The 27,933-nt window shown below is 44.4% G+C and overlaps 1 protein-coding gene across 2 annotated transcripts in view; it reads right to left on the bottom strand.

The window, feature by feature from the left end:
- Positions 1–27,933, bottom strand: part of SH3KBP1 (SH3 domain containing kinase binding protein 1) — a 424,339-nt gene that overhangs the window by 287,508 nt on the left and 108,898 nt on the right. The window contains exon 2 of one of the 2 annotated variants that reach the window (XM_040423675.1): positions 11,448–11,566. The exons of the other annotated variant lie outside the window; for it this stretch is intronic. The gene's annotated coding sequence lies outside the window, so the exon portion shown is untranslated. The remainder of the gene's footprint in view (positions 1–11,447; positions 11,567–27,933) is intronic. 2 annotated transcript variants of the gene reach the window in all.

Genomic DNA, 27,933 nt, shown 5'->3' with positions numbered 1-27,933 from the left:
AAAACTGATTTTACATACGTCGTTAACCCTTTAGGTGTTGCACAAGAGTTATTGGCAAATGGGGATGAAATTTGAGAATTTCATTTTTTTGCCTAATTTTCAATTTTAACCCATTTTTTCCACTAACAAAGCAAGGGTTAACAGCCAAACAAGACTGTATCTTTATTGCCCTGACTCTGCTGTTTACAGAAACACCCCATATGTGGCCGTAAACTACTGTACGGGCACACAGTAGGGCGTAGAGTGAAAGGTGCGCCGTTTGGTTTTTGGAAGGCTGATTTTGCTGGACTGTTTTTTTGACACCATGTCCCATTTGAAGCCCCCCTGATGCACCCCTAGAGTAGAAACTCCATAAAAGTGACCCCATCTAAGAAACTACACCCTTCAAGGTATTCAAAACTGATTTTACAAACGTTGTTAACCCTTTAGGTGTTGCACAAGATTTAATGGAAAATAGAGACACAATTTCAAAATTTCAAATTTTTGGCAGATTTTCCATTTTAATATTTTTTTTCCAGTTACAAAGCAAGGGTTAACAGCCAAACAAAACTCATTATTTATGACCCTGATTCTGTAGTTTACAGAAACACCCCATATGTGGTCGTAAACAGCTGTACAGGCAAACGGCAGGGCGCAGAAGGAAAGGAATGCCATAAGGTTTTTGGAAGGCAGATTTTGCTGGACTGGTTTTTTTGACACCATGTCCTATTTGAAGCCCCCCTGATGCACCCCTAGAGTGGAAACTCCAAAAAAAGTGACTCCATTTTAAAAACTACGGGATAGGGTGGCAGTTTTGTTGGTACTAGTTTAGGGTACATATGATTTTTGGTTGCTCTATATTACACTTTTTGTGCAGCAAGGTAACAAGAAATAGCTTTTTTGGCACGTTTTTTATTTTTTTTATTTACAACATTCATCTGACAGGTTAGATCATGGGGTAATTTTATAGAGCAGGTTGTCACGGACGCGGCGATACCTAATATGTATACATTTTTTTTTATTTATGTAAGTTTTATACAATAACTTCATTTTTAAAACCCAAAAAATGTTTTAGTGTCTCCATAGTCTAAGAGCCATAGTTTTTTCAGTTTTCGGGCGATTATCTTGAGTAGGGTCTCATTTTTTGCGGGATGAGATGACGGTTTGATTGGCACTATTTTGGGGTGCATATGACTTTTTGATCGCTTGCTATTACACTTTTTGTGACGTAAGATGGCAAAAAATGGCTTTTTTTACACTGTTTTTATTTTTATTTTTTTACGGTGGTCATCTGAGGGGTTAGGTCATGTGATATTTTTATAGAGCCGGTCGATACGGACGCGGCGATACCTAATATGTATACTTTTTTTTTTATTTATGTAAGTTTTACACAATGATTTCATTTTTGAAACAAAAAAAAATCATGTTTTAGTGTTTCCATAGTCTAAGAGCCATAGTTTTTTCAGCTTTTGGGCGATTATCTTGATTAGGGTCTCATTTTTTGCGGGATGAGATGACGGTTTGATTGGTACTATTTTGGCGTACATGCGACTTTTTTGATCACTTTTATTACCTTTTTTGGGAAGTAAGGTGGGCAAAATTTCAATTTTCTCATCGTTTTTATTTTTTTATTTTTATGGCCTTCACCGTGCGGGGAAAGTAACATGACCATTTTATAGATCAGGTCGTTACGGACGCGGCGATACCTAATATGTGTAGTTTATTTTATTTTATTTTTTTTTATTCAGTGATAAATGTTTTTTTTTTATCTTAACTTTTTTCACTTTTTTTTTTACATTTTTTTGACCCAGACCCGCTTGGTTCTTGAAGATCCAGTGGGTCTGATGTCTGTATAATACAGTACAGTACAATATATATTGTTCTGTACTGTATTTTACTTACACTGAACAGATCTATGCTTTCAGCATAGATCTGTTCAGCACCATGGACAGCAGGACGCCTGAGCAGGCGTCCTGTTGCCATGGGAACCCTCCCCGTCTGCTCAGAACTTCGCAGACGGGGAAGGGTAAGCACGGGGCTAAGGGGGGCTCTCTGGGGGCTCTCTCCCTCTCCATCGGGGGGCTGCAAAGGCACAGCAGCCCCCCGATGGAGAGGGAGGGAGCTCCCTGACCGATGACAGATAACTTTTTCCATACAGCGGTCCGTACGGACCGCGGTATGGAAAGGGTTAAACGGCTGACATCTGCACAGATGTCAGTCGTTTATACCAGGGTGCCAGCAATGTGCTGGCACCCTGGTATAACCACTAGAAGCCAACGATCATTCATGGGGAGGCGGGCGGGGGATCGCGATCCCGCCTGCCGCACCGCCTGCCTCCCGCAACGCCCCCACTGCCTGCGACACCCCCCCCGCACCACCCGCCGGCATCAAATCATGCAGGGGTGCAGGGGGGGGGGGGGTGAAAAATATAGATTATAGGCACTCAAAAGTTTCTGATCCCCGCGGTCAGGGACCGCGGGCATCAGAAACTGCAAAAAGCGCAGCAAACCGCAGGTCTGAATTGACCTGCGGTTTGCTGCGATCGCCGACACGGGGGGGTCACATCACCCCCCCTGGCGTTGTCACAGGATGCCGGCTGAAGGATTTCAGCCGAAATCCCGTTCCGTTTAACCCCTCGGGCGCCGGAATCCCGATTTAAAAGTTAGGACGTACCGGTACGTCCTTGGGCCTTAAGGAGTCGGGAAATAGGGCGTACTGGTACGTCCTATGTCCTTAAGGGGTTAATGACTTGTTTGTTGCTTTGATTTCGTAACCCCTTCTTTTACTTTTAGTTTTTGTTATGTTTCTATTTTTTATATACTTAGAACTAGTGAACAAATGTGTTGTCATTTTGTATCTTTGTACAACATTAGGGTTAGGCCATGATGTAAAAAAGGAAAATCAGACATCATACAAGCACATGAAAATCTCTTTCTAACAAAGCTAGAATCAGCTGTGTGCCTCCCATGAATCCAGAGATCTCCACAGTCATAGCTTCAATTGCTAGATTTATTTCAGGCTGGCAGCCCCAGGAGGACGTGTCCTTTCTGCTGCAGCTCTCTCCCTGTAACGGTCACAGCTTCTAACAGAGGATACAGCTGATGGAGCTGAGCATGTGTAACCACCTCAGCTAAACGGACAGGGAAATAAGGAGAGATGGTGCTATACTGATACATTTTATTGAATAACTAAGTGCCTATACTGAATGTTTAAATACATGCAATTACAAAAGTATACAGATCCTGGTGCTGCTTTTAAAAAACGTAGAATATTTTAGTAGGAACAATCCCTTAAATATACAAAAAAAAGTGCATATATTTGAGCCCCAAAAGGTTAAATGGTCCAGACTTCTGCACTTCTTACCTGAGAGATGTGCCCCTTTGAGTGCTGGCAGCATTTACTCTTCAGTTTTAAGCCTGCGCCTTTAAAATTCATATTTATTCATGTGAAAAAATGTTCTGGCTGCAAAGGGTTAAAGCAAATCCTAAATCTGTTCTGACCAATAGAACGATTTCCAATTGTTTTACAAATATAAACACAATAGTCATGAACAATTACATTGTGTACAGGTCTTCAATCAAGGACTAGAAACCCTGTATGACACTGCTGTCAGCAGCTTGTATACAATATAGGCTGGAGGCCAAATGCTTTGTGCTGGAGAAACAGCCAAGAACAGAGTTATATGTTTTACTACCACATCTAATCCCAGCATTTCCTGTGACTGAATGAACAGAATATCAATCAGCAAGAAAAGGATCACATGGAGAAGTAATCAAGTCTGTGCTGCTCTTCTCATCTCTCCTTCCACAACAAACCCCCTCCACTGTCTTTGACACATCAAATGCGACTTCACCTTTTGCTACATCTTCTGATACAGAAAATGCACTTCCAGACAGACAATGTAATCCCACTTACCAATACCCTCTAAATACAAAGGAGTTGGTAATGCATTGTATTTTCAGAAACCTTGTGTAGTGACCTGCAGGGGAAGAGCCTGGAGGAGGGGAGTGGTAGTTGTGGTGCTAATAGAAGTAGTTGTCTTTCACATTGGCTGTCCTCACTCCATTGTTCCCCAGGGCCGTGCTGTGAGTGGAGGATGCACCCTTTCTTCCCTTGGGGCACACCCTGGACTATTGGGGTCACCTGCCTGATGGTGGTTGGGCTGACCTTGATGGTGGGTGATTAGCAGGGTGCACGGTAGGAGAACAGGTGTAGGCCGGCGGATGGATGGTGAAGTCAATGACCAGGCCCCTTTGGTCTCTTAGTTAAAGAGGTTGCCCGGGGCAAGGGCTCTTTTGTTTACAATAACACACTGCCGGGCGGAAGCTTGCCCATCAGTGCCGGTGACGTCACCGGGCTTCCTGGCAGCCCCATGGAGAGCCCAGTTCTTCACCGGAACTCTTGAAAATGCCTTTTCCCTGCGCGATTTAGCGCAGGGCAAAGGAGAGCATCGGAGCATTAACTGCTCCGATGCTCAAGTCATGGGGGCTGCCTGGGTGAAAATGGAGGTATTTCCAGGTTCAGCTCTGAACCCGGACAACCCCTTTAAGTTGTTCTCTGGCAGCTTTTCAGTCTCAAGAATCGTTTTTCCTGGATGAGGCTTCTCTTTGGGCCTTCTTGGCAGGAGGTCACACATGTCGGTCTTGACTCTAGCTCTGGTCAGATAAGACTCCCTACTAACCAGCGGGCGGGACCAGCCCATCACCCTGGGAACTAGGGTGCAGCGGTCACGTGACACTGTCAATAGGATGTTGATTCCCAGAGACGGCCAATGGAATCCAGTAGCAGGGACCAGATAAGTATGAACCCCACTGCAGTTCCTGCCATTTCGAAAAGTTATGTTAAAAAAATTTTGTTTTTGGTAACCCTTTGCTTCAAAAAGTCATCACCTTACTATAGTTAGAATTAAAGGGGTAACGGCATAAAAGTTATACAGGGCATGGTATATCATGGTATACACCTGCCTGGCGATGGGCTCAGGTTTTACTAAGGAGTGAATTTGTCATGGCTATTTATCATAGTTACAATCAAGGGGCCATCAAGGATTAGAAAAATATGGCTGCTTTCTTCCCTAAAGAACCTCCCACGTTCCATGGGTTGTGTCTAGTATTGCAGCTTAGCTCCATTAAAGGGAACCTGTCACCTAAAAAACGCCTCCCAAACCACCAGCATTACCTTAAAGTAGCCATCAGTATGTTCCTAAAGATCCTATTCTTCCTCCGGCCAGATTCCCCAAAATCTTGAATTCCCCTGCACGCGCTATGTAGCAGCAGAGTTTGAAGTCAAGGGGGCAGCGGCCTCCTCGCTTCAAGTCAGGATAACCCCGCCCCTTTCCCTGCCCCTTCACCTCTGATTGACACCCGGGAGCCTGCAAATTGAGCCGCTAAAAACGACCTAACAGCGGTATACAACAATGTACAGGCACGTTAACAGAAACGTCAGGGCGCATGTGTGAGACTTCGGCCGGTTTAGCCGAAAACTATCTGCTGTCAATCAAAAGCGAAGGGGCAGGGAAAGGGGGCGGGGTTATCCTGACTTGAAGCGAGGAGGCCGCTGCCCCCTTGACTTTAAACTCTGCTGCTACATAGCGCGTGCAGGGGAATTCAAGATTTTGGGGAATCTGGCCGGAGAAAGAATAGGATCTTTAGGAACATACTGATGGCTACTTTAAGGTAATGCTGGTGGTTTGGGAGGCGTTTTTTAGGTGACAGGTTCCCTTTAAATTAAGTGAACTTACAAAAACATCCACCAAATGGCTAAATCCAAAAATGTGATAAATGCGGTGAATTACAGTAAGCGCCACTAAATTAGAAAGAAGCAGTTCAGTCACTAAAATGACACATGCGATTGATCACCACCAAACCCAAAACAGGGTCTAATGACAAAATGATGAAAGAGAAAAAAAAATCATGGGAAAGCAAATAAAGACCAAAAGGGAAATTAAAGAGATGTGATTTCAGATTACAGCTCTTTGATCTCCAGGTGACTGAAGATTTACAGTTTATGATTTCCTGTATCTAATGAACAGCAGAGCAAGTGAAATACAAAGCCATGGAAAATCAGGTTTACTGGTGCAAACAATACGTAGACTACAGTCTTGCATATACAGTATGTATGTTCTCTTACTTGAGTTGTCTTGTAGGATGCTGTTATGTCTAGTACTGAACCATTAAAACCATAAAATAACGTAAGAATTCCCTCCATATACAGAGGTTAAACTTGGGTGAGCGTTGCATTTGATTTAAAGGCATTCTCCAAGACCAGAACTCATGGTCAGAGGGCTGGGAATGGTGGCAAAGTTAAAAAAAAAAAAAAACACTCATCTGTCACGGGTCCAGCGCTGAGCTCCCATCCGCGCTGCTTCTGGTCCCCAAGCCATCTACATGCATGTCACATGCCAGCCAATCAATGACCTCAGCGGTAACCTGCCATGCCGGCACAGGTCACCACTGAGGCCAGTCATTGGCGGTGACATGCATGTGGACAGCATGTTGCACTTATGGTTGGCAGAGACGGGAGCTTGGCAATGAACCCAGAGCAGATGTGAAAGATAAGTCTTTTCACTTTGGCACCATGCTCTGCCCTCAAACCATGGCTTCCCTGTCTCCAAGAAACCCTTTAATCATCAGGTTAAAGAATATACAGTGGGATGCGAAAGTTTGGGCAACCTTGTTAATCGTCATGATTTTCCTGTATAAATTGTTGGTTGTTACGATAAAAAATGTCAGTTAAATATATCATATAGGAGACACACAGTGATATTTGAGAAGTGAAATGAAGTTTATTGGATTTACAGAAAGTGTGCTATAATTGTTTAAACAAAATTTGGCAGGTGCATAAATTTGGGCACCACAAAAAAGAAATGAAATCAATATTTAATAGATCCTCCTTTTGCATAAATTTCAGCCTCTAAACGCTTCCTGTAGGTTCCAATGAGAGTCTGGATTCTGGTTGAAGGTATTTTGGACCATTCCTCTTTACAAAACATCTTTAGTTCATTTAGGTTTGATGGCTTCTGAGCATGGACAGCTCTCTAAGTCACACCACAGATTTTCAATTATATTCAGGTCTGGGGACTGAGATGGCCATTCCAGAACGTTGTACTTGTTCCTCTGCATAAAGGCCTTAGTGGTTTTTTGAGCAGTGTTTAGGGTCGTTGTCTTGTTGAAAGATCCAGCCCCGGCGCAGCTTCAGCTTTGTCACTGATTCCTGGACATTGGTCTCCAGAATCTGCTGATACTGAGTGGAATCCATGCATCCCTCAACTTTGACAAGATTCCCAGTCCCTGCACTGGCCCCACAGCCCCACAGCATGATGGAACCACCACCATATTTTACTGTAGGTAGCAGGTGTTTTTCTTGGAATGCTGTGTTCTTTTTCCTCTATGCATAACGCCCCTTGTTATGACCAAATAACTCAATTTTAGTTTCATCAGTCCACAGCACCTTATTCCAAAATGAAGCTGGCTTGTCCAAATGTGCTTTAGCCCACCTCAAGTGGCACCTTTTGTGCTGTGGGTGGAGAAAAGGCTTCCTCTGCATCACTCCCGCATACAGCATTTCCTTGTGTAAAGTGCGCCGAATGGTTGAACGATGCACAGTGACTCCATCTGCAGCAAGATGATGTTGTAGGTCTTTGGTGCTGGTCTGTGGGTTGACTCTGACTGTTCTCACCATTCGTCACTTCTGTCTATCCGAGATTTTTCTTGGTCTGCCACTTCGAGCCTTAACTTGAACTGAGCCTGTGGTCTTCCATTTCCTCAATATGTTCCTAACTGTGGAGACAGCTTTCTGTATCCTTCCCCTAAACCATGATGGTGAACAATCTTTGTCTTTAGGTCATTTGAGGGTTGTTTTGAGACCCCCATGTTGCTACTCTTCAGAGAAAATTAAAAGAGGAGGGAAACTTACAATTGAACCCCTTAAATACTCTTTCTCATAATTGGATTCACCTGTGTATGTAGGTCAGGGGTCACTGAGCTTACTAAGCCAATTTGAGTTCCAATAATTAGTTCTAAAGGTTTTGGAATCAATAAAATGACAACAGTGCCCAAAATTATGCACCTGCCTAATTTTGTTTAAATAATTATAGCACACTTTCTGTAAATCCAATAAACTTCATTTCACTTCTCAAATATCACTGTGTGTCTCCTATATGATATATTTAACTGACATTTTTTATCGTAAAAACCAGCGATTTATACAGGAAAATCATGACGATTAACAAGGTTGCCCAAACCTTTGCATCCCACTGTAGTATCACACATTTGATTAACTTTATGTGATTACATATCACATGGTCATTACTCACATGAAAAGGCAATGTCATAGCGCATTTGTAGTACCTACCAGCACAGGTATGTGTACATAGAATATAGCCTTAAATGGGTTGTCTGGGTTTAGAGCTGAACCCAGACATAACCCCTTCTTCACCCAGGCAGCCCCTCTGAGTGGAGCAAGGGCAAGGGCTTTTTCAGAAGATCCAGTGATGTACTAGCCCCCCCTAGCAGTGAGCTCGGTGATGTCATCGGCACTAATTGGCGGGCTTTAGCGCTGCCCTAGCCTCTAAGACAGCGCTAAAGCCCGCCCATTAGTGGAAGCCTCCGCCTATCAGCGGAAAAATGTAAACAAAACAGCCCTGGCCCTGCGCGATACAGCACAGGGCAGGGGGGGACATCGGAGCATGAAATGCTCCACTCAGAGGGGCTACCTGGGTGAAGTAGGGGATATGTCGGGGTTCAGCTCTTAACCCGGACAACCCCTTTAACCTACTTTAGACAAGATTTTACAAGAGTAAAGTTAGTCCCCTAGACACCCCATTTTCATATTCCTCTAAAGGCACTGGAGTGTATGGTACCGCTTAAAAGCTTATACTCACCTGCTCCTCACTGCTCTCTTCCAGCACTATGGCTCCATTTGGCGATCTTCTGGTCTGTTCCCTTCAAGTTGGGGTACGAGCGGGCTAACATGTGCCACTGCAGCCAATCAGCATGTCACTGCTGGGTCACATGCCACTTGGGGGACACGTCCCTGCTCAGGCCATCCATTGGCTGCAGTGAAACATGTGACCCTGTCCATACCCTGGTAAGAAAACAGACCAGGGCCGGAAGATCACAAAATGGAACCAGGATGCCGTAACCGAGCGACGAGGAGCAGGCGAGTATGAGTTTTTAAACAGATACCATATGCTCTGGCAGCTAGAAAAAACGTTCATAACCCTGGAAAACCCCTTTAAACGACAAAAGGAGGTATCCATGGGGTTCCCTGATGGGGATCATTATCTATTAGCCAAAACAGCTGCTTCAAAGAGCAGCTTTCACTGTGAAGGACTGCTGGTACAAAACATTACACAGATAAAAACTGGCTTCTATGCTAGTCGCAGAGGGACATGTTCATTGAAAAGCTGTCTAAAGCAGACAGAAAAGCACTAGAGAAGAATTATAGAACCATATCCATCAGATTTCTGTGCGGCTGACACATGACCATGAGGTAAAATAATAAAGATTAATCCACATTATCAGGGCGACAAATTCCCCTGGTACAGTGAGATTGATGCTGTATATACACACATGTATTCCATGCCCACAACTCTACTGCAAGACTGCAGGAATATTTTTCTATTTTTTGTAATAAAGGACAATGATACTATCCATTATCATGTATTTCTCATTTAGCTGGCCATGTTAACCAACGAACTGCCTACAACTAAAATTTAAGTTTTAAAGATTTAAATGGCATCAAAAAGTGCAGCTTTAAAAGGAAGGTACTGCTCATACAGTATATATTCATTTCTTTACTAATGAAACCAGAAACTGCTCAATTTATTTTTCTGTAATCTGTTTTAATTTCTGCTGGTAGCTTTTTTTAAATTCAATTTTTTAATTCATGATTAAGGGGCAGACATCTTGTCTGAACTGCCGCTCTGATCTACATACAGCATTGATATACATGTTTTACTGCTGCTACATGGACCATAGGAAGCTGTAGCTTAGAGAAGTTCATTGACATGGGCAGCATGGTGGCTCAGGGGTTGGCACTGGTGTCTTGCAGCTCTGGGGTCCTAGGTTCGAATTCGACCAAGGACAACATCTGCATGGAGTTTGTATGTTCTCCCCGTGTTTGGGTTTCCTCTGGGTTCTCTGGTTTCCTCCCACATTCCAAAGACATACTGATAGGGACCTTAGATTATGAGCCCCATTGGTGACAGTTAGATGATAATGTCTGTAAAGCGCTGCAGAATATAGTTTGCTATCTGTGCAGCCATCATTGTACAGGGAGGGAGAGTAGGCACGCTGTGACCATGACCTATTGTGAATGTTGTGCATGGTGAATCCTGTGTTAACTATATATATATTATCCATCATTGTAATTCTGTGACATAACTGCTGAGAACTGATCTCTACAGAACAGGAAGTTTCAGCCTATTATGAGGGTCAGTGGCCAGTTTGGAAACTGCAAGTTTTACAGGATAAAAAAAAAAAATAATTATATATATATATATATATATATATATATATATATATATATACACACACACACACAACAAAAATTATTTTAAAATGTTCAGCATAATCCTTTGATTTTAAACAACAGCTAATTTTTAGATAGGCTTCATAAAATTCTATAGCATCTTATACAGGTAAGAGGACAAAGCAGGACATAGACCAAACCAGTCTAAGTCCCAATTCATAATATTAAAGGGGTTTAATTGGACTTTAACTGATGATCTCTCCTCTGGATAGGTCGTCAGTATCTGGTAGGTGGCAGTCCGACAACCGAGACCCCGCCAATGACCCGTAAGCGCTGCAGCCTTATCGCAGTTTACCAAGCTCAGCTCTGTACATTGTATAGAGGGTGAGCTTGGTATCGCAGCTCAGCCCCATTCACTTGGGTGCCTTATCAAACTGCTGAATGGAAGGGGTCCCGGGTGTCAGACACCCAACCAAATCAAATGCTGTTAAAGTAAAAAAAAAAGTCTTGGAAATGTAAAGCCTTTTACTACATCAATTGTATACATATAGCCTTTATATACTGCACATTTAGCATATAATGCATGCTGTATTAGTTTAGGTTACCTAGCAACCACTTGACTTCCAGTCTTGGTGACCACCATTTCATTACATGTAGCAAAATATGCAGAAATGGTCACAGAAATTCTATCAGCCATATAATAGACTGCCCTTCCCTGATACAAACACTTGTCTCGAATCCCTACCACTCAAAGTGGAAGCATCAAAAACTGCACAAGGAGTAATGCAGCTTCAGAAAAGAGGCATACCTGGCAGCAAGACATGAGGGGGACGTTGTTCAGTCACAAAAGAACTGGGGGAGGGGGGGAGGACTTATCATGCCCTGCACTCCAGAATTATATCTTCAAAAAGTAAAAAAAAGAAAGAAATAGAGCTAAAGAGCTTTTGCGACTTTTTGAGGTCAGTTGTGCAAAAACGTTAAATTTTTCCACCACTTACCTAAGTTTTGAAAAGTTAATGTAAACGTGGATGTGGTTAGATATGTTAATGAGTTTCATCCCAGATTTATGACTGGAACTCTTGGGGGGTCACTCTTGTAGGGGTGGGGAGACAGAAACCTGAATTGCATTTCTAGACAAAAGTGTTAAAGATGAGCCAAAACATATACTATTTTATTAATTTGGCGCAAATTACACCAACACAGACTCAAAACGGACTTCAGATATTACTCCCATGATTAATTCCTGCCTCAGACTTTAACAGTTTAGGCTACTTTCACACTCGCTTTTGGTGCGGATCCGTCGTGGATCTGCACAAACGCTTCCGTTCAGATAATACAACCGCATGCATCCGTTCAGAACGGATCCGTTTGTATTATCTGTAACATAGCCAAAACAGATCCGTCTTAAAACACCATTGAAAGTCAATGGAGGATGGATCCGTTTTTTATTGTGCCATATTGTGTCAGTGAAAACGGATCCGTCCCCATTGACTTACATTGTAAGTCAGGACGGATCCGTTTGCCTCCGCATCGTCAGGCGGACACCAAAACACTGAAGGCAGCGTTTTGGTGTCCGCCTCCAGAGCGGAATGGAGGCTGAACGGAGCCAAACTGATGCATTCTGAACGGATCCTTATCCATTCAGAATGCATTAGGGCAGAATGTATCCGTTTTGGACCGCTTGTGAGAGCCCTGAACGGATCTCACAAACGAAAGCCAAAACACCAGTGTGAAAGTAGCCTTAATCAGGAGGCAGGATTTTTGTGGATGATCATATTGTACGTATGGACAATAAACTCTCATTTTAAGAGATGTTTTAAGAAAAAGGTTAATATCAGAATCCCTGAGCCGTGCTTTAATTACAGATAGCTAAGAAACTCATTTCTGTATTGGAGATAATAACCGTCATCACCCAAGGGCTCATCTCTCATCCCGACTGCTCTTATTTTTCACTGACAAAGGCATGGAATGAAGCCGCAGTTCAGGGGATCTCCATGGTAATTATACATTTTATCATCGAGGAGACACAGACGGGTTGGGTTTTTTATGACTTGTGTACAGTGTTTCTTCATCTGTTAAAATTAACATATCAGTGCTGCTGTATATAAACATTGTGCAAACTGCAACTCAAATACCAAATGTCCCAGGAATCGTTCGGATTTGTTTTCAATCACATTAATATTTTTCCATTCATTTTCTGCTAATTAACATACATCTTCACACTTTGATGAGCCGTTTGCACTCATACTTGCTCCTATTTTTACTTGCCACTTTTGCTTTCCTCGTTCTTTCAGGAGATAAGAATCTAAAGCTGTGATAATCTGCTGCAGAGGGGATATTACAATTGTAGCATCTCTTGGAGAATGCTGACTACCTGGGAACTCTGGGGCACATTTATTAAGACCAGAGTTTTAGACGCTGGTCTTAATAAAGGCCATGCGCTGGCGCCAGCCTCTCCATACCTTCGGCGTGTCCAGTGTTCCAAATGTAAGACAGCTTCCAAGATGTCTTACATTTAGACCTTTTTCTACTCAAATAATGAATGAGATGGGCCTGCCAACCCGCCCCCCTCCCCATCCACAAATTTAGACCTAGCGTGAGCGGGGAGAAGTCGCAGATTTTGGCGCAACCAGCTGCCACAATCTGCGCCTGCAATACACCCAATTTAGGGCTATTTTAGATTAATAAATGACCCCTCTGTGTCTATATAGTTGCAAGAAAACGTATGTGAACCCTTTGGAATGATATGGATTTCTGCACAAATTGGTCATAAAATTTGATCTGATCTTCATCTAAGTCACAACAATAGACAATCACAGTCTGCTTAAACTAATAACACACAAAGAATTAAATGTTACCATGTTTTTATTGAACACACCATGTGAACATTCACAGTGCAGGTGGAAAAAGTATGTGAACCCCTAGACTAATGACATCTCCAAGAGCCAATTGGAGTGAGGTGTCAGCCAACTGGTGTTACGGATGTAGTAGGGCAGAACACCAAAAGACAATCAAGAAGGAAGGGGAAAGACACTAGGCCTCACCGCTGGGGAAGGAAAAGGGTCACCACCTGTAAAACCCTGCTCCTGGCCCTAACTCCTATCCGTATGGGCACCTCTCGATGGGCGAAGGAACTAGCATCTCACTGAGGCCTAGTAAACAACCGGGAAGGGGGGGGGGGGGGGGGGATACAAAACACGACAAGCAGAACACTTAACTTCAGAGGATGAAGGATGAAGAATGAACAGGACTTCAACACAAACCACACTCCAGCTCTTCCAAGACCAAATAAAGCTATCCCAAGCAAGGAGTGATGGGAAAGGTCAGACTAAATAGGGCGAGGTAAAGGTCACATGATCCACACCTAAACAGGAGGTGAGGACATACCAGCAACACGCAGACAAAGTAAAACCAAAAGAGGCTGTCAGATCACTAATGCGTAGATAATCTTTCAGACCTTTTGAGACCTGTCACAGATGTGACAACTGGAGTCCAATCAATGAGATGAGATTGGAGGTGTTGGTTACAGCTGCCCTGCTCCATAAAAAACACACACCAGTTCTGGGTTTGCTTTTCACAAGAAGCATTGCCTGATGTGAATGATGCCTCACACAAAAGAGCTCTCAGAAGACCTACGATTAAGAATTGTTGACTTGCATAAAGCTGAAAAGGGTTAAAAAAAAGTATCTCCAAAAGCCTTGCTGTTCATCATTCCACGGTAAGACAAATTGTCTATAAATGGAGAAAGTTCAGCACTGCTGCTACTCTCCCTAGGAGTGGCCGTCCTGTAAAGATGACTGCAAGAGCACAGCGCAGACTGCTCAATGAGGTGAAGAAGAATCCTAGAGTGTCAGCTAAAGACTTACAAAAGTCTCTGGCATATGCTAACATCCCTGTTAGCGAATCTACGATACGTAAAACACTAAACAAGAATGGATTTCATGGGAGGATACCACAGAGGAAGCCACTGCTGTCCAAAAAAACCATTGCTGCATTACAGTTTGCACAAGAGCACCTGGATGTTCCACAGCAGTACTGGCAAAATATTCTATGGACAGATGAAACCAAAGTTGAGTTGTTTGGAAGAAACACACAACACTATATGTGGAGAAAAAGAGGCACAGCACACCAACATCAAAACCTCATCCCAACAGTGAAGTATGGTGGTGGGGGCATCATGGTTTGGGGCTGCTTTTCTGCGTCAGGGTCTGGACAGATTGCCATCATCGAAGGAAAAATGAATTCCCAAGTTTATCAAGACATTTTGCAGGAGAACTTAAAGGGGTTATCCGAGTTATTTTTTTGTTCTTTCTATGTTCCTAACTAAGCAAATGTAACAGATTTCTAATTAAGTCACTTTATCTCCAGTGGCTGGTTTCTCAGATTTCACTGAGGGTCACATGACCTGTGATGTCAGCTTCTCTCCCTGCCCTGATAAAGGTCGTTTACAAGCCTGTAAACGACTTCACTGTGCTGGCCACGCCCCCTTCACTCTGCTCTCTGCTAGGATTCTTAACCCCTTCAGCTGCACAGACTGAAGGCAGGCAGCTAGCAGGCAGTGACATATCTGGGCACAGAAGCTGAAGGACTAGAGAGAGCATTGCACAAGAAGGTAGGGGGAAAATCCTGTGTGTATTAGCAGTGTCATTATACAGCTGGGACTTGTAGTTCTACACTTACAACATGCTGCAGAGTCTCCCAGCAGGCAGACATGTCACTCAGGGCAGCTCTTGTATTCACTCCCTTAGCAGTGTCATTATACAGCTGGGACTTGTAGTCCTACACATAAAACATGCTGTAGAATCTCCCAGCAGGCAGACATGTCACTCAGGGCAGCTCTTGTATTCACTCCCTTAGCAGTGCAGGGGGAGGGGCAGAGATTGTTTTTATTGCATGTAAACAAAGGGCCAGAAAAGAACCAGGGAAATGAGGAAATATATATATTTCTTTTGCATAAAACTTGCTTAGCTTAGGGCTCTTTAACACTTGCGTTCTTGTCTTCCGGCATAGAGTTCCGTCGTCGGGGCTCTATGCCGGAAGAATCCTGATCAGGATTATCCTAATGCATTCTGAATGGAGAGAAATCCGTTCAGGATGCATCAGGATGTCTTCAGTTCCGGAACGGAACGTTTTTTGGCCGGAGAAAATACCGCAGCATGCTGCGCTTTTTGCTCCGGCCAAAAATCCGGAACACTTGCCGCAAGGCCGGATCCGGAATTAATGCCCATTGAAAGGCATTGATCTGGATCCGGCCTTAAGCTAAACGTCGTTTCGGCGCATTGCCGGAGCCGACATTTAGCTTTTTCAGAGTGGTTACCATGGCTGCCGGGACGCTAAAGTCCTGGCAGCCATGGTAAAGTGTAGTGGGGAGCGGGGAGCAGTGTACTTACCGTCCGTGCGGCTCCCCGGGCGCTCCAGAGTGACGTCAGGGCGCCCCAAGCGCATGGATCATGTGATCACATGGATCACGTCATCCATGCGCATGGGGCGCTCTGACGTCATTCTGGAGCGCCCCGGGAGCCGCACGGACTGTAAGTATACCGCTCCCCCGCTCCCCGCTCCTACTATGGCAACCAGGACTTTAATAGCGTCCTGGGTGCCATAGTAACACTGAACGCATTTGGAAGACGGTTCCGTCTTCAAATGCTTTCAGTACACTTGCGTTTTTCCGGATCCGGCGTGTAATTCCGGCAAGTGGAGTACACGCCGGATCCGGACAACGCAAGTGTGAAAGAGGCCTTAGTTATATATTGCTGCCCATCAGATTTTCAGTGCTATTTTTTTTTTTTTCATAACTCGGACAACCCCTTTAACCACCTCAGCCCCCAGTGCTTAAACACCCTGAAAGACCAGGCCACTTTTTACACTTCTGACCTACACTACTTTCACCGTTTATTGCTCGGTCATGCAACTTACCACCCAAATGAATTTTACCTCCTTTTCTTCTCACTAATAGAGCTTTCATTTGGTGGTATTTCATTGCTGCTGACATTTTTACTTTTTTTGTTATTAATCGAAATTTAACGATTTTTTTGCAAAAAAATGACATTTTTCACTTTCAGTTGTAAAATTTTGCAAAAAAAACGACATCCATATAGAAATTTTGCTCTAAATTTATAGTTCTACATGTCTTTGATAAAAAAAAAATGTTTGGGTAAAAAAAAAATGGTTTGGGTAAAAGTTATAGCGTTTACAAACTATGGTACAAAAATGTGAATTTCCGCTTTTTGAAGCAGCTCTGACTTTCTGAGCACCTGTCATGTTTCCTGAGGTTCTACAATGCCCAGACAGTACAAACACCCCACAAATGACCCCATTTCTGAAAGTACACACCCTAAGGTATTCGCTGATGGGCATAGTGAGTTCATAGAACTTTTTATTTTTTGTCACAAGTTAGCGGAAAATTATGATTTATTTATTTTTATTTTTTTTTCTTACAAAGTCTCATATTCCACTAACTTGTGACAAAAAATAAAAAGTTCTATGAACTCACTATGCCCATCAGCGAATACCTTGGGGTCTCTTCTTTCCAAAATGGGGTCACTTGTGGGGTAGTTATACTGCCCTGGCATTCTAGGGGCCCAAATGTGTGGTAAGGAGTTTGAAATCAAATTCTGTAAAAAATTACCTGTGAAATCCGAAAGGTGCTCTTTGGAATATGGGCCCCTTTGCCCACCTAGGCTGCAAAAAAGTGTCACACATCTGGTATCTCCGTACTCAGGAGAAGGTGGGGAATGTGTTTTGGGGTGTCATTTTATATATACCCATGCTGGGTGAGAGAAATATCTTGGCAAAAGACAACTTTTCCCATTTTTTTATACAAAGTTGTCATTTGACCAAGATATTTATCTCACCCAGCATGGGTATATGTAAAAAGACACCCCAAAACACATTCCTCAACTTCTCCTGAGTACGGGGATACCAGATGTGTGACACTTTTTTGCAGCCTAGGTGGGCAAAGGGGCCCATATTCCAAAGAGCACCTTTCGGATTTCACTCCTCATTTTTTCCTGAATTTGATTTCAAACTCCTTACCACACATTTGGGCCCCTAGAATACCAGGGCAGTATAACTACCCCACAAGTGACCCCATTTTGGAAAGAAGACACCCCAAGGTATTCCGTGAGGGGCATGGCGAGTTCCTAGAATTTTTTATTTTTTGTCACAAGTTAGTGGAAAATGATGATTTTTTTTTTTTTTTTTTTTTTCATACAAAGTCTCATATTCCACAAACTTGTGACAAAAAATAAAAACTTCCATGAACTCACTATGCCCATCAGCGAATACCTTGGGGTCTCTTCTTTCCAAAATGGGGTCACTTGTGGGGTAGTTATACTGCCCTGGCATTCTAGGGGCCCAAATGTGTGGTAAGTAGGTAAATGACCTGTGAAATCCGAAAGGTGCTCTTTGGAATGTGGGCCCCTTTGCCCACCTAGGCTGCAAAAAAGTGTCACACATCTGGTATCTCTGTATTCAGGAGAAGTTGAGGAATGTGTTTTGGGGTGTCTTTTTACATATACCCATGCTGGGTGAGATAAATATCTTGGTCAAATGCCAACTTTGTATAAAAAAATGGGAAAAGTTGTCTTTTGCCAAGATATTTCTCTCACCCAGCATGGGTATATGTAAAATGACACCCCAAAACACATTCCCCAACTTCTCCCGATTACGGAGATACCAGATGTGTGACACTTTTTTGCAGCCTAGGTGGGCAAAGGGGCCCATATCCCAAAGAGCACCTTTCGGATTTCACAGGTCATTTTTTACAGAATTTGATTTCAAACTCCTTACCACACATTTGGGCCCCTAGAATGCCAGGGCAGTATAACTACCCCACAAGTGACCCCATTTTGGAAAGAAGAGACCCCAAGGTATTCGCTGATGGGCATAGTGAGTTCATGGAACTTTTTATTTTTTGTCACAAGTTAGTGGAATATGAGACTTTGTATGAAAAAAAAAATAAAAAAAAAAATAAGCATTTTCCACTAACTTGTGACAAAAAATAAAAAATTCTAGGAACTCGCCATGCCCCTCACGGAATACCTTGGGGTGTCTTCTTTCCAAAATGGGGTCACTTGTGGGGTAGTTATACTGCCCTGGCATTTTCCAGGGGCCCTAATGTGTGGTAAGTAGGTAAATGACCTGTGAAATCCTAAAGGTGCTCTTTGGAATATGGGCCCCTTTGCCCACCTAGGCTGCAAAAAAGTGTCACACATGTGGTATCGCCGTATTCAGGAGAAGTTGGGGAATGTGTTTTGGGGTGTCATTTTACATATACCCATGCTGGGTGAGAGAAATATCTTGGCAAAAGACAACTTTTCCCATTTTTTTATACAAAGTTGGCATTTGACCAAGATATTTCTCTCACCCAGCATGGGTATATGTAAAATGACACCCCAAAACACATTCCCCAACTTCTCCTGAGTACGGCGATACCAGATGTGTGACACTTTTTTGCAGCCTAGATGCGCAAAGGTGCCCAAATTCCTTTTAGGAGGGCATTTTTAGACATTTGGATACCAGACTTCTTCTCACGCTTTGGGGCCCCTAGAATGCCAGGGCAGTATAAATACCCCACATGTGACCCCATTTTGGAAAGAAGACACCCCAAGGTATTCAATGAGGGGCATGGCGAGTTCATAGAAATTTTTTTTTTTTGGCACAAGTTAGCGGAAATTGATATTTTTAATTTTTTTCTCACAAAGTCTCCCGTTCCGCTAACTTGGGACAAAAATTTCAATCTTTCATGGACTCAATATGCCCCTCACGGAATACCTGGGGGTGTCTTCTTTCCGAAATGGGGTCACATGTGGGGTATTTATACTGCCCTGGCATTCTAGGGGCCCTAAAGCGTGAGAAGAAGTCTGGAATATAAATGTCTAAAAAATTTTACGCATTTGGATTCCGTGAGGGGTATGGTGAGTTCATGTGAGATTTTATTTTTTGACACAAGTTAGTGGAATATGAGACTTTGTAAGAAAAAAAAAAAATAAATTCCGCTAACTTGGGCCAAAAAAATATCTGAATGGAGCCTTACAGAGGGGTGATCAATGACAGGGGGGTGATCAATGACAGGGGGGTGATCAATGACAGGGGGGTTGATCAATGACAGGGGGGTTGATCAATGACAGGGGGGTGATCAGGGAGTCTATATGGGGTGATCACCACAGTCATTGATCATGCCCCTGTAAGGCTTCATTCAGACGTCCGGATGCGTTTTGCGGATCCGATCCATCTATCAGTGGATCCGTAAAAATCATGCGGATGTCTGAATGGAGCTTTACAGGGGGGTAATCAATGACAGGGGGGTAATCAATGACAGGGGGGTGATCAGGGAGTCTATATGGGGTGATCACCACAGTCATTGATCATGCCCCTGTAAGGCTTCATTCAGACGTCCGGATGCGTTTTGCGGATCCGATCCATCTATCAGTGGATCCGTAAAAATCATGCGGATGTCTGAATGGAGCTTTACAGGGGGGTAATCAATGACAGGGGGGTGATCAGGGAGTCTATATGGGGTGATCACCACAGTCATTGATCACGCCCCTGTAAGGCTTCATTTAGACGTCCGGATGCGTTTTGCGGATCCGATCCATCTATCAGTGCATCCGTAAAAATCATGCGGACATCTGAATGGAGCTTTACAGGGGGGTAATCAATGACAGGGGGGTGATCAGGGAGTCTATATGGGGTGATCACCACAGTCATTGATCATGCCCCTGTAAGGCTTCATTCAGACGTCCGGATGCGTTTTGCGGATCGGATCCATCTATCAGTGCATCTGTAAAAATCATGCGGACATCTGAATGGAGCTTTACAGGGGGGTGATCAGGGAGTCTATATGGGGTGATCACCACAGTCATTGATCATGCCCCTGTAAGGCTTCATTCAGACGTCCGGATGCGTTTTGCGGATCGGATCCATCTATCAGTGCATCCGTAAAAATCATGCGGACATCTGAATGGAGCTTTACAGGGGGGTGATCAGGGAGTCTATATGGGGTGATCACCACAGTCATTGATCATGCCCCTATAAGGCTTCATTCAGACGTCCGGATGCGTTTTGCGGATCGGATCCATCTATCAGTGCATCCGTAAAAATCATGCGGACATCTGAATGGAGCTTTACAGGGGGGTGATCAGGGAGTCTATATGGGGTGATCACCACAGTCATTGATCACGCCCCTGTAAGGCTTCATTCAGACGTCCGGATGCGTTTTGCGGATCCGATCCATCTATCAGTGGATCCGTAAAAATCATGCGGACGTCTGAATGGAGCTTTACAGGGGTTGATCAATGACAGGGGGGGTGATCAGGGAGTCTATATGGGGTGATAACCACAGTCATTGATCACGCCCCTGTAAGGCTTCATTCAGACGTCCGGATGCGTTTTGCGGATCCGATCCATCTATCAGTGGATCCGTAAAAATCATGCGGACATCTGAATGGAGCTTTACAGGGGGGTAATCAATGACAGGGGGGTGATCAATGACAGGGGGGTGATCAGGGAGTCTATATGGGGTGATCAGGGGTGATCAGGGGCTAATAAGGGGTTAATAAGTGACGGGGGGGGGGGGTAGTGTAGTGTAGTGGTGCTTGGTGGGACTTTACTGAGCTACCTGTGTCCTCTGGTGGTCGATCCAAACAAAGGGGACCACCAGAGGACCAGGTAGCAGGTATATTAGACGCTGTTATCAAAACAGCGTCTAATATACCTGTTAGGGGTTAAAAAAAACACATCTCCAGCCTGCCAGCGAACGATCGCCGCTGGCAGGCTGGAGATCAACTCTCTTACCTTCCGTTCCTGTGAGCGCGCGCGCCTGTGTGCGCGCGTTCACAGGAAATCTCGCGTCTCGCGAGAGGACGCGCCGGCGCGTCCAGGAGGAATGAATCAACCACCTCCAGGACGCGTCTGTGCGTACAGCGGTCCGGAGGTGGTTAAGGCCATCTGTCCACCAGCTGAAGCCCAACAGAAGATGGGTGTTGTAACAGGACAACGACCCAAAGCATAGAAGCAAAACAGAATGGCTTAAACAGAAGAAAATACGCCTTCTGGAGTGGCCCAGTCAGAGTCCTGACCTCAAACCGATGGAGATGCTGTGGCATAACCTCAAGAAAGCGATTCACACCAGACATCCCAAGAAAATTGCTGAACTGAAACAGTTCTGTAAAAAAGAATGGTCAAGAATTACTCCTGACCGTTGTGTACGTCTGATCTGCAACTACAGGAAACGTTTGGTTGAAGTTATTGCTGCCAAAGGAGGTTCAACCAGTTATTAAATCCAAGGGTTCACATACTTTTTCCACCTGCACTGTGAATGTTTACATGGTGTGTTCAATAAAAACATGGTAACATTTAATTCTTTGTGTGTTATTAGTTTAAGCAGACTGTGATTGTCTATTGTTGTGACTTAGATGAAGATCAGATCACATTTTATGACCAATTTGTGCAGAAATCCATATCATTCCAAAGGGTTCACATACTTTTTCTTGCAACTGTATGTGCCAATAAAAAACTGAAAAATTTGAGCGACGAGGACAAATTATGGTCATGGGATCATGGGCGGACTGGCCACAGACTCTACAGGGAAATTTCCCAATGGCCCGATGCCCAGAGGGCCAACTAAACCCTTCTCTCTTCCTGGCCCCGCCTATTTATGTTGCCCCGCTTTCTGTTAATTTGGACCCGCCTACATGAGGCCACTTTTAGTTTAGTTTTCCAGAGCCACATTAAGTTCCCAGTCTGCACCTGTATGGGATGTATGGGCTCACCACATCAGTACTGCTCCCTCTATAGGTAACAAGCTTTGGGGGTTTGGGGGATGTATCACACTACTGATAATACTTTTATGCCAGCCAGATCTATCTCACTATTACATATGAGATATGATTATATCATATGTAAACTGTATATCAGGGCTTGGTGATGATTCCAAGGACCATCGCAGCAACCTCTTTGGGTTTGTTTTCTATGGAAGATTGTATTGCCTGGAAATTGCAGTCAAATAGGTTATACTATCTCCTAAAGACTACACTATTCTGTTCACAGGGCTAGCCTTGAGAGTGTGTGACCTGTGTGGGTGCACTTGTCATTACTGAAGGTAGCCCCAGTGGTTTACACCCTTGATGTCACATTTGGTGCCCAAATCTATGGTGAAGCAGTGGAACAGAATGCAGCTACACTCCCTAGTTTTATTGATTGGTTAGTGTTATTTAGGTGGTTTAGAACTATTTAATTAGTATACCATAAGGAGGGAGAGGCAATATTAGATGCTAATGCAAAGACCACCATCCGATATAAGGCCAACCTTCCTTACGTCACTGCAATAATATAGGGAACAGATGTGTAAAACAGATGTCTCCTCATCATATCTCAGATTTCTAAGATTTAATCATTTATGGTTTGCAAGAAGGTCCTTTTATGCGTTTCTGATATTGTAAACATTGCCGCTATCCAACAAGCAAATGCTCTTTTGTCACTGACTGCATCTTTTTGTGGCCATGAAAAAAATTGTTTGTCTGCAGTACATCTCTCCATGTAGACAGAGATGTACAAACAACGTACTCTATAAGAGATGGTGTCTTAAACAACAACCACAAAGAACGATCATTAGGTCTATCCGCCCCATATCTGTGCCGCCACATGATCCTGTCTCGGGGCTCTACAGTCAGTTCTTTGCTCCTTAGGCCTCATGCACACAACAGTATTTTTTTACGGTCCGCAAAACGGGGTTCCGTTGGTCCGTGACCGTTTTTTCGTCCGTGGGTCTTCCTTGATTTTTGGAGGATCCACGGACATGAAAAAAAAGTCGTTTTGGTGTCCGCCTGGCCGTGCGGAGCCAAACGGATCCGTCCTGACTTACAATGCAAGTCAATGTGGACGGATCCGTTTGACGTTGACACAATTTGGTGCAATTGCAAACGGATCCGTCCCCCATTGACTTTCAATGTAAAGTCAGGAGTTAATATACCATAGGATCAGAGTTTTCTCCAATCCGATGGTATATTTTAACTTGAAGCGTCCCCATCACCATGGGAACACCTCTATGTTAGAATATACCATTGGATTTGAGTTAGATCGTGAAACTCATATCCGACAGTATATTCTAACACAGAGGCGTTCCCATAGTGATGGGGACGCTTCAAGTTAGAATATCCTACGAACTGTGTACATGACTGCCCCCTGCTGCCTGGCAGCACCCGATCTCTTACAGGGGGCTGTGATCCGCACAATTAACCCCTCAGGTGCCGCACCTGAGGTGTTAATTGTGCGTATCATAGCCCCCTGTAATAGATCAGGTGCTGCCAGGCAGGAGGGGGCAGACCCCCCTCCCCTGTATTACATTCATTGGTGGCCAGTGCGGCCTCCCCTCCCCCCCCCTAATTAATGATTCCCCCATCATTGGTGACGTGATTTTAACAAGGGGGGGGGGGAGATGTGAGGCCGCACTGGCCACCAATGATGGGGGATTCGTAACGTGATTTTAACAAGGGGGGGGAGATGTGAGGCCGCACTGGCCACCAATGATGGGGGATTCGGAACGTGATTTTAACTGGGGGGGGGGGGGAAGAGGTGAGGCCGCACTGGGCACCAATGATGGGGGATTCGGAACGTGATTTTAACTGGGGGGGGGGGGGGGGTGAGGCCGCACTGGCCACCAATGATGGGGGATTCGGAACGTGATTTTAACAAGGTGGGGGGAGAGGGGAGGCCGCACTGGCCACCAATGAATATAATATTGGGGAGGGAGGGGGTCTGTCCCCTCCTGCCTGGCAGCACCTGATCTCTTACAGGTGCGGCACCTGAGGGGTTAATTGTGCGGATCACAGCCCCCTGTAAAAGATCGGGTGCTGCCAGGCAGCAGGGGGCAGTCATGTACACAGTTCTCAGTATATTCTAACTTGAAGCGTCCCCATCACTATGGGAACGCCTCTGTGTTAGAATATACTGTCGGATATGAGTTTTCACGAAGTGAAAACTCATATCTGAAAAAGCTTTTATGCAGACGGATCTGTGATCCGTCTGTGTGAAAGTTGCCAACGGCCACGGATCACGGATGCCAATCTTGTGTTTTTTCACGGACCCATTGACTTGAATGGGTCCGTGAACCGTTGTCCATCAAAAAAATAGGACAGGTCCTATTTTTTTGACGGACACGAAACACGGATCTCGGCCGTGGATGAACAACAGTGCATTTTCTGAGTTTTCAACTGACCCATTGAAAGTCAATGGGTCCGCAGAAAATCACGGAAAACGGAACAACGGCCATGGATGCACACAACGGTCGTGTGCATGAGGCCTTATGGTTTGGTTTTTGCTCTGATATGCATTGTCAGCTTTGAGATCTTATCTCGATAGTGCTGTGTCTTTTCAAAGCGTGTCCAATCAACTGAATTTACCACAGGTGGACTCTAGTCATGGTGTTGAAACATCTCATTGATGATCAAAAGAAATGGGAGGCCCCCAGAGCTAAATTTCAAGTGTCATAGCAAAGCCTCTGAATACTTCTGCCCATGCATTCCAAATGCATTCTATATTCAGCGTCATCACCACTCTCTCACCTGTTATGAAGCTCCTACGTAGATTACCGCGTGTGGAACTATAGCACTGTATTCACAGCTACAATGTGCCTAGCATTGTATACAAATTGAATCTGTCATTTCAGCCCACACGAAGTCATGAGCATCACTTGGTAAGACCATCTGCCTGAAGAACATTACAAATACTGAGCAATTAAGGGTACTTTCACACTTGCGGCAGAGGATTCCGGCAGCCAGTTCCGTCAATCCGGACGCAAACGGATGGCATTTGTCAGACGGATCCGGATGCGGATCCGTCTGACAAATGCATTGAAATACTGGATCTGTCTCTCCGGTGTCATCCGGAAAAACGGATCCGATATTCAATTTTCTTAGCGTTTTTAAAGGTCTGCGCATGCCGAAACACTTAATGCCGGATCCGGCACTAATACACTTCAATGTAAATTAATGCCGGCAAGTGATCAGTATTTTTGGCCAGAGCTGCGGTATTTTCTCCATCCAAAAAACGTAAGAGGGACTGAACTGATGCATCCTGATGCATACTGAATGTAATGCTCTTCATTCAGAGTGCATTAGGAAAAAATAATGATCAGTTTTTTTCCGGTACTGAGCCCCTGTGATGGAACTCAACACCGGAAAAGGAAAACGCTAGTGTGAAAGTACCCTGACCAGCAACCAGCAGTTCTCCTTTGCCTTGAGGCCCAGCGGAGAGATTCTGCCTCCATGTATCAATTAGCTGAAGCTTTCTCTGCTATGCTAATGAGAACTACAGGGCTTCATATAGCAAATGTCTTTAATAAATTAATGTAGCTAATTTCCCTCCCAACTTCATTAACAATTTGACGTCCAGAGATGTCACTAAACTCATTTTCTTTATCATCTTGCACAACCTCGAGGTGTGCAATAACAGTCACTTGGTAACCAATTACAGCACTGTTATATACTGTCACTCGTGTCTTTGGCGTGGGCAGCAGTAATATGCAAAACATTACAAGACAGCTGTAGGATACAGAGCGTGCAATGACTGCGTCTGATATACACTGATCAACCATAACATTAAAATTGCATGCCTTATATTTTGTAGGTCTCCCTCGTGCCACCAAAACAGCCCTTACCCACTGAGGCATGTACTCTATATGACCTCTGAAGGTTTCCTGTGGTATCTGGTGGAAAGATGTTTGGACTTGTTCTTCCAGCACATCCCACAGATGATCGGATTGAGATTTGGGGAAGCTGGAGGCCAAGTCAAAACCTTAGGCTACTTTCACACTTGCGGCAGAGTGATCCGGCAAGCAGTTCCGTCACCGGAACTGCCTGCCGTATCCGGCAAAACGTATGCCAACTGATGGCATTTGTAAGACTGATCAGGATCCTGGTCAGTCTGAAAAATGCCTGATCAGTCAGTAAAATGCACTGAAATGCCGGATCTGTCTGTCCGGTGTCATCCGGCCAAACGGATCCAGCATTTATTATTTTCACCTTTTTTTCGGTCTGCGCATGCGCAGATCAGAAGGATTGATCCGGCATTCCGGTATTTTGAATGCTGGATCCATATCTAATACATTCCTATGGAAAAAAATGCCGGATCCGGCATTTAGGCAAGTCTTCCGTTTTTTGGGCCGGAGATAAAACCGTAGCATGCTGCGGTATTATCTCCTTCCTGATCAGTTGAAAAGACTAAACCGAAGACATCCTGATGCATCCTAAACGGAATGTTCTCCATTCAGAATGCATGGGGATAAAACTGATCAGTTCTTTTCCGGTATGGAGCCCCTAGGACGAAACTCTATGCCGGAAAAGAAAAACACAAGTGTGAAAGTACCCTAAGGCAGGCCACATTATCCTGCTGAAAGGGGCCACTGCCATCAGGAAATAACATAACACTGCCACGGAGGGTTGTACTTGGTCTGCAGTCATGTTTAGGTAATGTAGATGGTACATGTCAAAGTAACATTCACATGAATGTTGGGGCCCAGCAGAACATTGCCCACAGACAGGCGGACTGGCCATAAATCCTACAGGGAATTTTCCCAGTAGGCTGATGCCCCATAGGGCCCCCTGAGCTCTCCTCACTGCCATTGGTCGGGTACATACTACTGGGGGAACAATAGAGGTCATTATTAGAGGAAGTCCAGGCATCATGATGAAGGTTGGGCTGGCGTGATGTTTTGGCCCAAATCTCACCTCCTGAGCCCCCTGCTCCCTAACCATATTAGAGACAATTGGAGGAGGACAGAACGGGGCAGCTACAGCCACCACAGAGGGACCGCTGCTGGGGAGGTATTCTGTGCTGCACTGTGGTATCACTGACCCTGCCAACTTGTATTGGCATTATCTACTTGTTTTGCCCCACCTTCTGTCAATTTGAACCTATCTACTACATTGGGGTCACTTTTAGTTTAGTTTTTTTTCCAGGGCCACTTTAACTTCCCAGTCCACTCCTGCCCACAGAACCTACCAACTTATTTATTGCGAGATATGCTAAACCTATGAATAAACTGGCAATGGAAAAGATAGTCTGACTGGGAAATGTCACATTGCAAGGGTTTTCCGGGTGTTTAATATTGATAATATATCCTCAGGATAGATTATCAATATTTAATCGGTGGGAGTCCGACTCCTGACAACCCAGAGATCAGCTCTATGAAGAAGCCGTGGGACTCTGTAAGCATCGTGGCCTCTTCCTAGAGCTGTGATGTCACATTCATCGATCACATAGCCTAGTTGCAGCTCAGTCAATGGGGCTGAGCTGCAATAGCAAGGACAGCCGCTATACAACGTACAGCACTGTGTTTGGCAATTGCAAGGAGGCAGCGGCACTCGCCAGAGCACTGTTATCTTTTCACAAAGCTGACGGTGGGACCCCTGCCAATCTCATACTTATGAGTTAGGCCTCATGCACACGACCGTTTTTTTTTTTTGCGGTCTGCATAAACGGGTT

Source organism: Bufo bufo, chromosome 3 (genome assembly GCF_905171765.1).
Source record: "Bufo bufo chromosome 3, aBufBuf1.1, whole genome shotgun sequence".
NCBI classification, from domain to species: Eukaryota; Metazoa; Chordata; class Amphibia; order Anura; family Bufonidae; genus Bufo; species Bufo bufo.
The sequence above is the reverse complement of the archived record's forward strand: the minus strand, read 5'-3'. Positions and strand labels throughout refer to the sequence as shown.